Raw genomic sequence first — 12,294 nt, forward strand, 5'->3', positions numbered from 1 at the left:
TTTTTTGTTTTTTTTTGCATTCCGACCTATGCAATATCCCGCCCAAGATCCCACCCCCATAGCAAGCAAGCTGTCAGACTACAATTTTAAGCCATTTACAAACAAATGAACATAACTAATTGGATGGGAATATGATAGTTATTGGCTTGGCGTTCTGACCACTCTGCCTCCCCCAAAACTTTATTTATCCATTTAGCTGTCCGGATAGGCCAACTGAAACTCAGAATCAATTCTGTCAGCATTCTACCTGTTTAACCCCCACCCATTCAGCCCATATCAACTGGAAAAACTGCTTCCACTGCACCAGTACTCAATCCCCCCTTTACAATTCTAGGTCCAAAATCTTTCTAATTTCAAAATGTTCTCCCCCTCATGAGCAAAGCCAGGGGAGCAGGTTCGTTCAGTTCATCTTCGTCTCTCCCAGCAGCTTCAGCGGCTGAATGAAAGGTGGGGTATGTGTTCGTACTCTTTGGGATTCCAACTCCGCTTCACCTCACTCACCAGTCTTTTTACCAGCAAAAGTACCCCACACTTGGTCCTAATTTTTGCAAGGCACTCTACACTTTAGTTCTTGGTAGACAGAAACACCCAGTCTCCCTCCTGGATGTCCCAACCAGACTTCCGTGCTGCTCGCCAAAATGCTGTCGTCCAACTTGGCCCTGTCTTTAAAGCATCCTCAATTTTAGGCCAACTTTCCCTTCAATGTTGGCTCCACTTTCCCACTGGCAGGATTCTTTGGCTCAGGGATAGCGAGGGGCTAACCCTGGGCTCATTAGCCAAACACCACTTGAAAAGGAGACATTCCAATGTGGCATGATAGATACGTTGAATCCACCTCAGCATGGGTCGCAGTCCATCCAGTGTCTGTAGGTAATTGCCATAGCCCTTAAAATATTACCTCCAGAGACCGATTACCTTTCCGTCTGACGTCCGTTTGTGGGTGAAAAGCAGAGCTAAGGCCAATTGCACCCCCCGTTTATCCTGTACACCTCCAACATTTTTGAAGTGAAAGATTCCGCGGTCTCAGACAGAATCTGTCTGGTAAGCATGCAATTGTATATGTTTCTAAAAAGGCAGCCAGTTTGGATGCAGTGGGACCCCCCTTGCACCCACTAGTTACTGTTTGGAGACCAAATCGTCTAACCCAAATGTTGTCTTGCCCTTGCTTTCTGGCAAATCCGTTAATAAAGTCCATTGCAATGTGTTGCCATTGGTCTCGATGGAGTCTCCAGGTTGTTAATTGCACTTGGCTTTCGTGTGAGGTTTGCTCTGGCACAGATTGAACCCCCTGCTACATAGCCTCAACTTCCTTCTAGCTTTGGGCCACCAATACTTTGACTCAGGGTCACCCATGTTTTAACAACCCCCAATGTCCTGCAGCTTAACATCATGAACAAGTTCAGCACTTTCGCCTTGCAGTTTTCAGGCCACCTTAATTTCCTCTTTGTCCCATACCCCCTGTTCAGAACATTGGCGTTGGGTTTAGGCTGTCAACTTCCTCATCAGTCTTCATAATTTTCCTTTTCCTTCCTGGGCTGCTTTCTGCGACTCCCTGTTCCTTCTTGGCCTGGAGCGGTGGTCCCACCTCGCCCCAATGTTTGGCGGAGACGCGTCTGTAGCTCCCCCCGTTCCTGTTGACCGACCATGCATTGGGACACCCCATCGGCAAGCACATTGTCTTGCAGGAAAGAATTTTATTGTGTGAAATTGAACTTGTAAAATCTTTCTTTTCCTTTTTCGGCCTGTCTCTTTTTGGGAGTCAATGTTGTGGGTTGCAGGGCCTCTACGTTCGGTATCAGTCCCACTTCAAAAGGGTGTGGAGTTCCCTCCAAGAATTGCCTCACACCTCTAACGCCCTTTTAATGCATATGCTTCATGTCCAGCATGGCCAACCGGCTTGGGTCGAATCAACGCGCTTAGACCAGTAGGCGCAAGGCCTCAATTTGCTTTCCACTGTCCCTCTTCCACAGCCCCACTGCCCCCACGCCTCCGTCCTGAGGCTGTCCCACCTGCCCCACAAACGGTGTTCGGGGTCTGGGTGCTTTAACACAGCTCAGTGCTGAACAGTTTTTTAATTGCACAAAAGCCTCAGGCACTCCTTAGTCCATTCACCTTGTAATAGGGTTTCTTTCGGGCTGCCTGTTCCTCAACGTGGCAGGCCCCCCTGAGTTCCCTACTTTGTCTTCAGCAGTTTGTGATGGGCAAGCATTTTCGCAAAAGTTGGCATGAACTGTCTATAAAATTTATCAACCCTGTAAACCTTTGCACCTGTTTGGTTTTGGTTTTTTGGTTGCGGCCAATTCATGACTCTTGGCCTTGTGTGGGTCCATCTGCAGACCCTTGTGGATACTCTATAACCCAGAACTCCAGTTGTCAGTATGGAATTCACATTTGACAGTTTGACTACAGTTGTTATCCAACAGTCTTTGCACAACACCTTGCGCACCCATATTTTCATGCTGGACGTCTGGGGATTAAATAAGGATCATCCAAGCTACACCCAGCACCCCTCGTACAACAGTTCCTGCAGTACTTTCGTGTACTTCCGCTGCATAAAACAGAAGGTCCTCGAAGTCCAAATGGAGGACTAAGTACTCAAAAGCCCCTAAGGGGCAATGGAGCTGTTTTGTACTCATCCCCTTCTTTAATTCCTTACTCGAAAGTAAGCATCCCTTCAAGTCCAACTTGGTGAAAACTTTCCCTGTCGCCACCTGCTCAGAGTCCTTCATTAATGCGAGGGTATTTGCCTACACGTGCTGATAGCATTCAGATTTTTTTTTTATCGTCTGTTACCATCGAAGGGTCCCCATCTCTTTTCTTAAAGACACGTGTGCCCCACAACGGAGACTTGGAGGGGCGATAAGCCTTATCAAATTCTTATTGATTGAACTCCTTCATGTCTCCATCTCCCTCGGAGTCATTGAGTCAGTTTATGTTTGGGGAGCGGGGCCCCGGTGTCTTCTAGCACAGTCCGTGTCCCGGTGGGGCGCAGGACGGTCACATTCCTTTTTTAAACCCGCCCCCAGTCCTTGGTTAGACCATGGAAATTTCCCCTCTCCTGAAGGGTTGACTACCGCTTTTGGGAAAGGGCATATACAGCACCGCTGGTGTTGGGTTCCCTCCCCAGGGTTCCCGACAACGCCACATGTTTGGCTACACCCAGGGTCTTGAACCCAACCCTGTTTGTTCTCCATTGATGTATGGTTGTGAAGGTGCCAGTCTCTTCCCAACACTAGATCACAACCCCTGGTTGGACCCACCACAAACCGGATGGATTCCCAGTGCCTCAATCTGTAGCGTAGTCTCTCCGTCTGGTGTCTGCTGGGTTTCCCCCCATGACGTCCCTCCATCTGCAGTAAGTTTTCTTGGCAAAGGCTCCAGTTTAATTGGAGAGATTCACCAGTCTCTCACTTGATCAGACACGGGTTCATCCCGAGTCTAGAGCCGCCAACATGGGCTCGGTGTCCCTTTTATTTTGTCCCAATTTACAACTTCAAGGTAATATATGAAACCCCTCCACTCACCAAGTCCGGGATGTCATTGTCCGGAGCCGTACATGGGCAACTGTCATCGGCACCTGCCGGCGCTTTTTTTTTTTTTTTTCTTCCTGGCCGCCTGGCCGGCCTGCCCCTTCCCTGACCCTCCGGAGCCGGTTGCTTGCCGCCTTGGTCGCCTTTTTGACTTGTGGCCCTCTCCTGGACCGGCAGCAATCAGGTGGCCCTTTCTTTCACTGCCAACAGGGCCACGTTTCATCGGCGTTGTTCTCCACCCCCCTCGTTTAGTCTTGGGTTGCCCTCTCGTCTGAGCCGCTGCCGCCTTCCCTTGCTGGAAACGCCGCCTGCTTGGCCCAGCTTGATCCGCTCCCTGGTTGCCTCCGCCTCCCCAGCACAACGAATCCAGTCTTGGAGGTCGTGGGCCGACTCCTTCATCAGGATCCACTCCAGCAGTTCTGCGCGGAGCCCTCCTGGAACTGGCGCGTCATCATCGCGTCCCGAGTCCGTACTATGGAGCACCCTCCGGAACTCATCACGTTACTCGGCCACGATCTGCTTCCCTGCTGCAAGTGGCGAACTTGGCTTTCGCCCATCCCGCGGATGGGTCCTGAACCTTGCAGAAGGCCGTCTGAGGCATCCCGGGACCGCCAGCTCAGAGCCCCACATCATACAGCTGCACCCCCAACCACTGAGCCCGCTTGGCCCTCCAGTCGGCCGGCCACACATCTCCACCTTCTCGGCTTCATCCGGAGTAGTCCCTCTGCCCGCATGTGTCCCGCCACCTGCCGAGGACGAAGGAAGCTGCTCCGGTCTCGTTTGACTTATCCTCCAGCTTCCAGCCAGCGCTCCGCCGTGCCTCTGCTTCCCCACGGTACTGCGTTTGCGGTTCCTCCCGCCTCCTCGCCGAGTGAGGGCGGCCTGGAGCCTGGACCATCTTCGTCCTCCTCTCCGAGTCGGAGTCCTCCTCCGGTCCACCGACGGGCCTTGCCCCTGGGGGGTGGCTACGGGTGCCTCGGGCCTCGCTCGGTTTCTTCCCTTCTTTGGCCTTCGGGTGGCCATCATTCTCCTTCAGTGGCGGAGGTCGTCCTTGACTCCTGCCACCTCCTCCGCTAAGTCCTCAGTCCGGGGCTCTGCCACATAGCTTCCCAAGCCTTGGTCCCAGGCCGTTCAATCTGCCAGCCCGGCGCCGGTTTTGTCTCCGGTCCCTGCTGGCAATCCCCCCGTCCTCTTGTTTGTCCTCAGCCCGCCGGTCCCGGTCTTGGGCCTGGCTCCCTGGCGTCCCTCGACGCCCCCTTTTCCTCAGTCCCGCGGGCCTCGCTTCCTTCACCCTCGATTTCTCCAGGTCGGTGGTCACTTGCACCTTCCCTCGTTGATGACAAAGGATTACAGCAGGAGTTCACTCACTGTAGATCCAACAACCTTCACCCAATATCTCCAACAACACTTGCTTCAAAGCAGTGAAGTTTATTGAGATATGTGAAAGTGATCAGACGACTTTTTAGTGACTCTGAAAAGCAAATCTCAAGCCTCAAGTTAAACGCACTCCTGGCTGGCCCCCCCTTTTTTTACCTCTCCCGCCTTCCACCCCCACACCTCTCCCTCCTGTTGCTTCCCAGGCTAGAGAAAGCGGTGACCTTGGAGAAGCCGCAGATGTCTCTTACTAATTAACCAATGCATTCCAGCCCTTTTTTATGCACTTATCCCCGCCCAACGCATCCCCAACCCCCATAGCAACACGACAGCTGGCAGACTACTTTTCCGCCATTAAACACTATGAACAGTCACTACAGTGGATGGGACTCTTGCTTAGTTATTGCTTTTGGTTAGTTCTGACCGTGAGAAAGAATTTACTATTGCGCAGAAAACAGGCTTGTTGTGGCCCACAGCCCAATTTCTCTTTCAAAAGGATTACATTGGCAGCTACTGGGGCTAAAGGACACAAAGTGGGGAAGGACAGTATTGGATTTTGGCCATTTTTTCCCACCCATACCCAGCTCATACCCAGATCCTACAAGGGTGAGGAAACTAAGGCCTTGAACGTCTGGACCCCAATTTTGTTGCAAATTTTTTGTCTTTCTCATAGTAATTACTTGTCAGTTGTTGTGAATTGGTAAATTCAAGGAAAACAATGATATTACAAAATTTGAATCCTGTTTCAAGTTTTTACCCATTCCACTTGGAACCTAAACTGTGTTTGAGGATCAGGAAAGGTGGATTGCTTAGGAGTTACTCCCTCAGCCATCAGTGAAGTGGCCTGAATGTAGGAGCAAAGGAAGAAAGTCCTCTAGCCCAGCTAAGCCAGGCTCCAGCCACAGGGACCCCCTCCATTTCCCTCTCACAGCAAAAGGTTCCTAGGCTCTCACTTTACCCCCTTTGCTTTCCCCAGGAATGCTGTGGATCTATTCACTTGGAGTCCCCTGCACCCGTACTTGGTCTCTGTTGTCTCTTCCAAGCCCATAGGAAACCAGAGAGGGAGCAGAAGAAAGATACTTTCTCCACATCCCTTCTCTTAATGTACAACTGGGAGGCCCTCTTCCACTTGGCCCAAGTCGCCACACCTCCTGGTCTGAAGATGCATATCTGGCCACCTCACCAGCCCATGGTCACCTATTGACAGGTCTCACTTGTGTCATAGGCTACTGACAAACAACTGGGAAGAAGAAAGCTCAATAATATTTACTATAGTTCTCTTACATTATGTCGTTTGTAGAACTTTTACCCCAAACCATGCATTAATAATTAATAGCTGCCATTTTTGCCTCATTAGAAACTCTGGGAGAATTGTTCAAACACCCAGACGTTTTGAATCCAACATGTTTATAATGGATGCCTCACAAGAAAGGACATTTTCCTCACTGTCATCTGCTAGGGCTTATTTTATCCATAGTTTTCTCCTGTTTCACAGTGTTTCAGGCAGAGGTAGACCAAAATTTTGAACATATCATCAAACAACAACATAGGGGCCTTTGTACATATCTGCTGTTTGCAGAACTTCTTCCTAAAATTACTGGTTCAAAGGTTTCAGGAAAAAGACAGTGCACACTAGGTCATTTTTTCATAGAAAATTTCTGGTCTTTCTCTTCCATAAGCTAGATTTACAAGTAAAGGGAAATAAGCTATTCATGATGAACTACATTCTGCATGCCATAAGGCAATTACTTATCTTCAGTTGAGACTGCCATGGTCGCCTGGTCGATGATCTCCGTCTGGCTGGACAGGGGTTAGCGTCTGTCCCTGTTAGTCCTCTTGGACATCTCCGCGGCTTTCGATACCATCGACCATGGTATCCTTCTGGAATGCCTGAGAGAGTTAGGAATTGGGGGCACTGTGCTCCAGTTGTTTCCTTCCTACCTCTCGGGCATGTTCCCGATGGTGCAGCTGGGAGACGTGTGCTCCAATAAGAGGGCCTACATCTGGTGTCCCTCAAGGAGCCATTCTGTCTCCCATTGCTATTTAACATTTACATGAAACCGCTGGGAGAGATCATCCGGGGACACGGGGCGTGGTGTTATCAGTACGCTGATGACACACAAATATTTCTTTGTGTCTCCGACTGATGCAGTGACCAGGGAGGCATCTCTCCTCTTGATGCTTGTCTGGACTCGGTAATGGGCTGGATGAGGGAAAACAGACTCAGACTAATCCAGAGAAAAGGAAGTACTTGTGATGGTTCCCCAGGTCCAGGTTTGGAATGTTCCACCTGTCCTAGCGGGGTCACGCTTCCCCGAAGGACTCTGTTCGCAGTCTGGGGGTGTCCTGGACTCGTCGCTTCACCTTATATCTCAGGTGGATGCGACGGTCAGGATACCTGTATCGCTTCGGTTGATACGCCAGCTGCGACCCTACCTGGGCCGGGGGACCTTGAAACAGTGGTACACGCTCTGGTAACCTCTCGTTTGGATTCTGCAATGCGCTTTACATGGGGCAACCTTGTACCAAACCCAGAAGCTTCATGGTCCAGAATATGGCAGCAAGGCTGGTCACTGGATCTTCCAGGGCCAGCCATATAACACCGGTACTTAAAGATCTACATTGGCTGCCTATTCGCTTCCAGGCACAATATAAGGTGTTGGTTTGGGCCCAGGGTACTTAGAGGACCGCCTCTCTCCATATAATCCGCCCCGCACTCTCAGATCGGGTGATAAACATCTCCTAAGAGTTCCAGATGCTAGATGAGCCATCACTACACAAAGGGCCTTTTCCACCTCGGCCCCTAAGCTCTGGAACTCGATCCCCAACAAGCTCCGCTCGACCCCCTCCCTAGCCCAATTTTAAAAAGGGCTGAAAACATATCTTTTCAAACAGGCATACCCCCAATAGCCCTGTTGTGATCCCTCTCCCCCTCACCGTTGTTACAATTGCTGCCAGCTTGGAATTGTTATTGTTGTTGTTTTATATAATGTTTTATATAATGTAATTGTAAATTTCTGACAATGTTTTTATTGTAAATTGTATGTTGTTGGATTGCAAAATCCACCATTGTAACCCGCCTTGATCTCTGGAAAGGTGGGCTAGAAATAAAGCTTTTATTATTATTTATTTAAATACAAATTATTTCAAGGTCATACAGATAACAAGCTGAAGAAAGAAAGAGCGGGTTACCAGGGAATAATTGAGCTCAGAGTCGGTCAGGTGAGCACCATCCCCCTTTGGCTGCTTACCAAAAACCCTTGTCTGTGTTGTGAATTTGTGTTGTGTGCAGTTTGTGTTATATACTGGAGCAAAACAAATCAAAACGCACAGACACATTTCAATTTGTGTTGCTCCAATTTTCAACATTACTCCCAAAATAAAGAAATGAAAGTCTCACTCACAATGCCTTGTTGTCCCAGCATGCCTGTGCAATTGAGCAAAATGGAAGCGGGAGGGGGGGAGGCAAAAATGAGGTGCATGTGCTGAGCCAGCAAGGGTATTTGGAGTTTTAGTGTAGAGTTTTGAGTACTAAGAAAAAGTGAAAGGATTGTTGTTGTTTACTTTCCTAGGTTGTTACAATGGGAGAGGAAGAAAGCAACTGCAGTCTTAGTATTGCTAAAAGAGGGCATTGCTGGAAGTTTCCTTTGCCTGCTTCAAAGGAGGCACATGAGGAGGAGAAAGAAACTTGAATCTTGACATCATTAGAGGGAAGGGGTTTCCTTTGCCTATCTAGAAGGATAAGCATGAACAGAAGAAAGAAGATTGAATCTTGTCACTGTTTGGAGAAAGGGGTTTCCTTTATCTTATCAGAAGAGAGTGAAAGGAGAAAGAAGAAACTGGAATCTTTGAGTTTTGGGGTGGCTCGGAGAGGTTTCCTCTGCTTTGTTAAGTGGAGGATGAATAACTAGAGTTTGCTTTTTGGTATGGGAAGCACACCAGGAGAAGTGCTGCCTCCCTCCTATTGTGCTCTCTGCACCTTCTGCTGAAGACAGAACAAGAGATGTGCTGCATCTACCTCCTGATGTGCTTTCTCCAGCTGGGAAGACTTCTGGAGAAGGCACAGTAAAACAATGCAGTTCTGACCAGTTGCTCTCTATCTGTGGGCTCCTCTGAGAAGGAATGGTTGTATAATGGCAAGCCAGCTCCCCCTACACCCAGCCAACAACCTCTGGATCAGCAGTTGCTGCCACTTCTGGTCCTTCTGGAGAGCATCTGTGCATTTCTCTAGCCTGGAAAAGGTAAGCTTTGATGTTTTGTGCTATAACACCTCTTTAAATTTGGTGGTGGGTTGAGTAAAGTTGCTAACTTTGTGATTACTTGCGCTTCATGAGAACACATCTCCCAATCTCCATTTATTTCCTATGGAACTGGCTCCCTACCTTCCTTAATTTATATCAGTCTCAGTTTATATTGTGAATCCAGGAATAAAAAGGATTCTGATGTAAATCAAACCATTCCTAGACTGGGGCTTCTAAAGGCTAAAACAGATACAGGTAAATGTATACATTATACCAATGTTAAAATATAATTAAACTACCAGTAGCATTAAAACCAATTAAAAGCATGAAACAACAACAAATATACACAATGCGGATTATAAATAAAGTCCTTTCTGTTGTGTGCCTTGCAGCAGCCTCAAAGTAAACCTATCACAATGTTTTGTTTTGTTTTTGCAAGATTTGTTCAGAGGGGTTTGTTTTTGCCTTCCTCTGAGGCTGAAAGAGAGTGACTTGTCCAAAATCACCCAGTGGATTTCCATGGCTGAGAGGAGATTCAAATCTGGTCTCCAGAGATCTAGTCGTAGTGCAGCACTCAAACCACTACACCACACTGGTTCTCAAAGGCCCTTTATCCCTGCATAATCAGTCATTAAAAGCCTGTAGAAATAAAACAAAACAAAAAGTCTTCATCTGCTTATGGAAGGATGACAAGGAGGGTGCCAGTCTAGCCTCTCTATGAAGGGAATTCCAGAGTCTGGGAGCAGACACTGAGAAGACTCTCCCCTGGGTTTCCACCAGATGTACCTATGAGGGTGCTGTGACATGGAGAAGATTCTCTCCAGAAGATTTCAAAACATGGCCAGTTTCATATGTAGAGTTATAGGCCTAATTCCCACTTACCTGTTAAACCAGGTTCCATGCTGAATCTATGGAGTTTATCAGAACGGACCTGGTGCGTTACAAAAGGAGGTGGAATGGGAACAGCAGGTGACATAGAATGCAGTTTACCACACAGGAGAATGCCGCCGCCGGACGTTACCGGCGTGTTCCAGATGCATCCCCCAGGAGGCGATTTTCAGGAACTGTTTAGAGGCATTCCTGAAAATCGCCTCCTGGGGGACGCATCCGAAATGGGATGGGAACTTCCGGCAGCAGTGGCAGCGGCCGAATTCTCCTGTTCTGTAAACTGTGTTCTATGCCGCCTTCCTTTCCCATCCCACCTCCTTTTTTAATGCGCCAGGTCCATCCCAGGGGCCTGTGCGATAAAGTAGTATGATTAGGTTCGGCCCTGAACGTGGTTCCCACTATCTTTGCACTGGAACAAAGCCAATGCCGGAGAGGCCAGGTCACACAGCGGAGAAGGCCAGGGGGACAGAGGAGGCAGGCCGGGCCAGGAGGATGGAGGAGGTAGGTCAGGAAGGCCGGGGATGGAGGAAAGCATGGCTGGGGTGGAAAGAAGCTGCCGGTCAGAACAAGGGCAGTGGTTCCCACTTGGACTGAATTGATTTATTTCTAAATAAATAGATTCAGCCCAAAACACACCCCATTTTACCATCATCTTTTTGATACGGGCGAAATGGGTAAAAACCATGGGCCCCCTTCGCAAATCACTTCTGCGATTCGAATTAAGTGGGAACCATGGTGGTTTAAACTGAACCATATGGAATCACGATCTGGTTCAAATCATAGTGGCAATGAGGTCATAGTCTGTCAGATAGCTTGGACTTAAGCTGTTGTCACCCATTGATGGGGGGGGGGGATGCTTGAAACTTTCTCCTCCTGTGCACTGATCCAGTTGCATGCAATATTAGCATACTAGTGCTGCCTTCCCTGGAGATAAGTGAACTGGCACAATAGCAGTACAGTACATGAAATTAGTTGGGCACACAAGGGAGATGAGCTCAGTCATTGCTCACTGGATCACTAGCACAGACAAGGACCCTTCTGCAGTAGGCATGGCATGATGATGAGTATGTCCAAACCAGGCCAGAGATGTTTCTGTAAACAGCATATGATCTCAGCCATGTTTCTAGGGAAATTAAGAGTGGGTTCTACAGATACCAGAGGATGTTTTGCAGATGGCATACACTTGCTCTGTTAGCTCTCAGTACGACCAGGTTACAACAGCAATTTACATTAGTAATACTGCAGTAATGTTGAGCAATAGTATTACTGGCTTCCTCAGTTTGACACTCTATCTGTGCTTCTTGTTCTGCAGGGCCTTCCTTTTTGTGAAGCTTCTCATTACTTTTGATTATCTTTTCATTTTTTTTTCTTGTAAGTCTCATTTTCCTCTATCTATTAAATTGCTAGAGAGAGTATGCAAGTAAATTAGATCTGACCCATATATCATAATGAACTAGGGGCTTTAATTACCATGATTCCAAACTACTCGAGACATGGGAGCAACTTGGCGATTATTCCATTCATATGGCTGATTAGTGGACTCATAATACTTGTACTTATTTTCTAAAAATGGGGCATTTCATAGTGTAGAGGTAACAAAATCTTCCATCCATGAGCTCCTTGTCTGATCAGTAGCTTTATGTCCAGGCAATTATTTAATGTTCTTTAACCCTGATTCACACTTTTAGCTGAGATGTTCTATAATTGGCCATGCCATGCTGCCATGCATCAGGCAGCATACACATGAAAAGAAATACAGGTTTGTATATACCTACTAAGTTTTTACAATGTTTTATTTGTTTACTCTGTGTGTGTGTGCGCGCGTGCACACGCATGCATGCACATAAGTGTGCTTGTGCCTTCAAGTTGCCTGTCAACTTATGGCAACCCCATAAACTGCATAAGATTTTCTTAGGCAAGGAATACTTCAAAATGTTTTTTGCATTTCCTCCCTCTGAAATATAGCCTACAGCACCTTGTATTCATTGGCAGTCTCCCATCCAAGTATTAACCAGGGCTGACCCAACTTTGCTTCCAAGATCAGAAAGGATTTCGTGCCTTTAGGGTATTATACTCAGCAGTGGCATCACTAAGGGGTTCAGGGGGGTGCAGACTGCACCAGGTGACACCACTTCTCCTCAAACAACTTACTTCTTTGCACAAATAGCAAGTACAATATCTATCTCCCCTTCCCATCCCTCTCCTAACCAAAAAGATCTGAGGGTCACTCCAACCATACCACAAACCCTGTCTCTGCTCCT

This window comes from Sceloporus undulatus, chromosome 1 (genome assembly GCF_019175285.1).
Source record: "Sceloporus undulatus isolate JIND9_A2432 ecotype Alabama chromosome 1, SceUnd_v1.1, whole genome shotgun sequence".
NCBI classification, from domain to species: Eukaryota; Metazoa; Chordata; class Lepidosauria; order Squamata; family Phrynosomatidae; genus Sceloporus; species Sceloporus undulatus.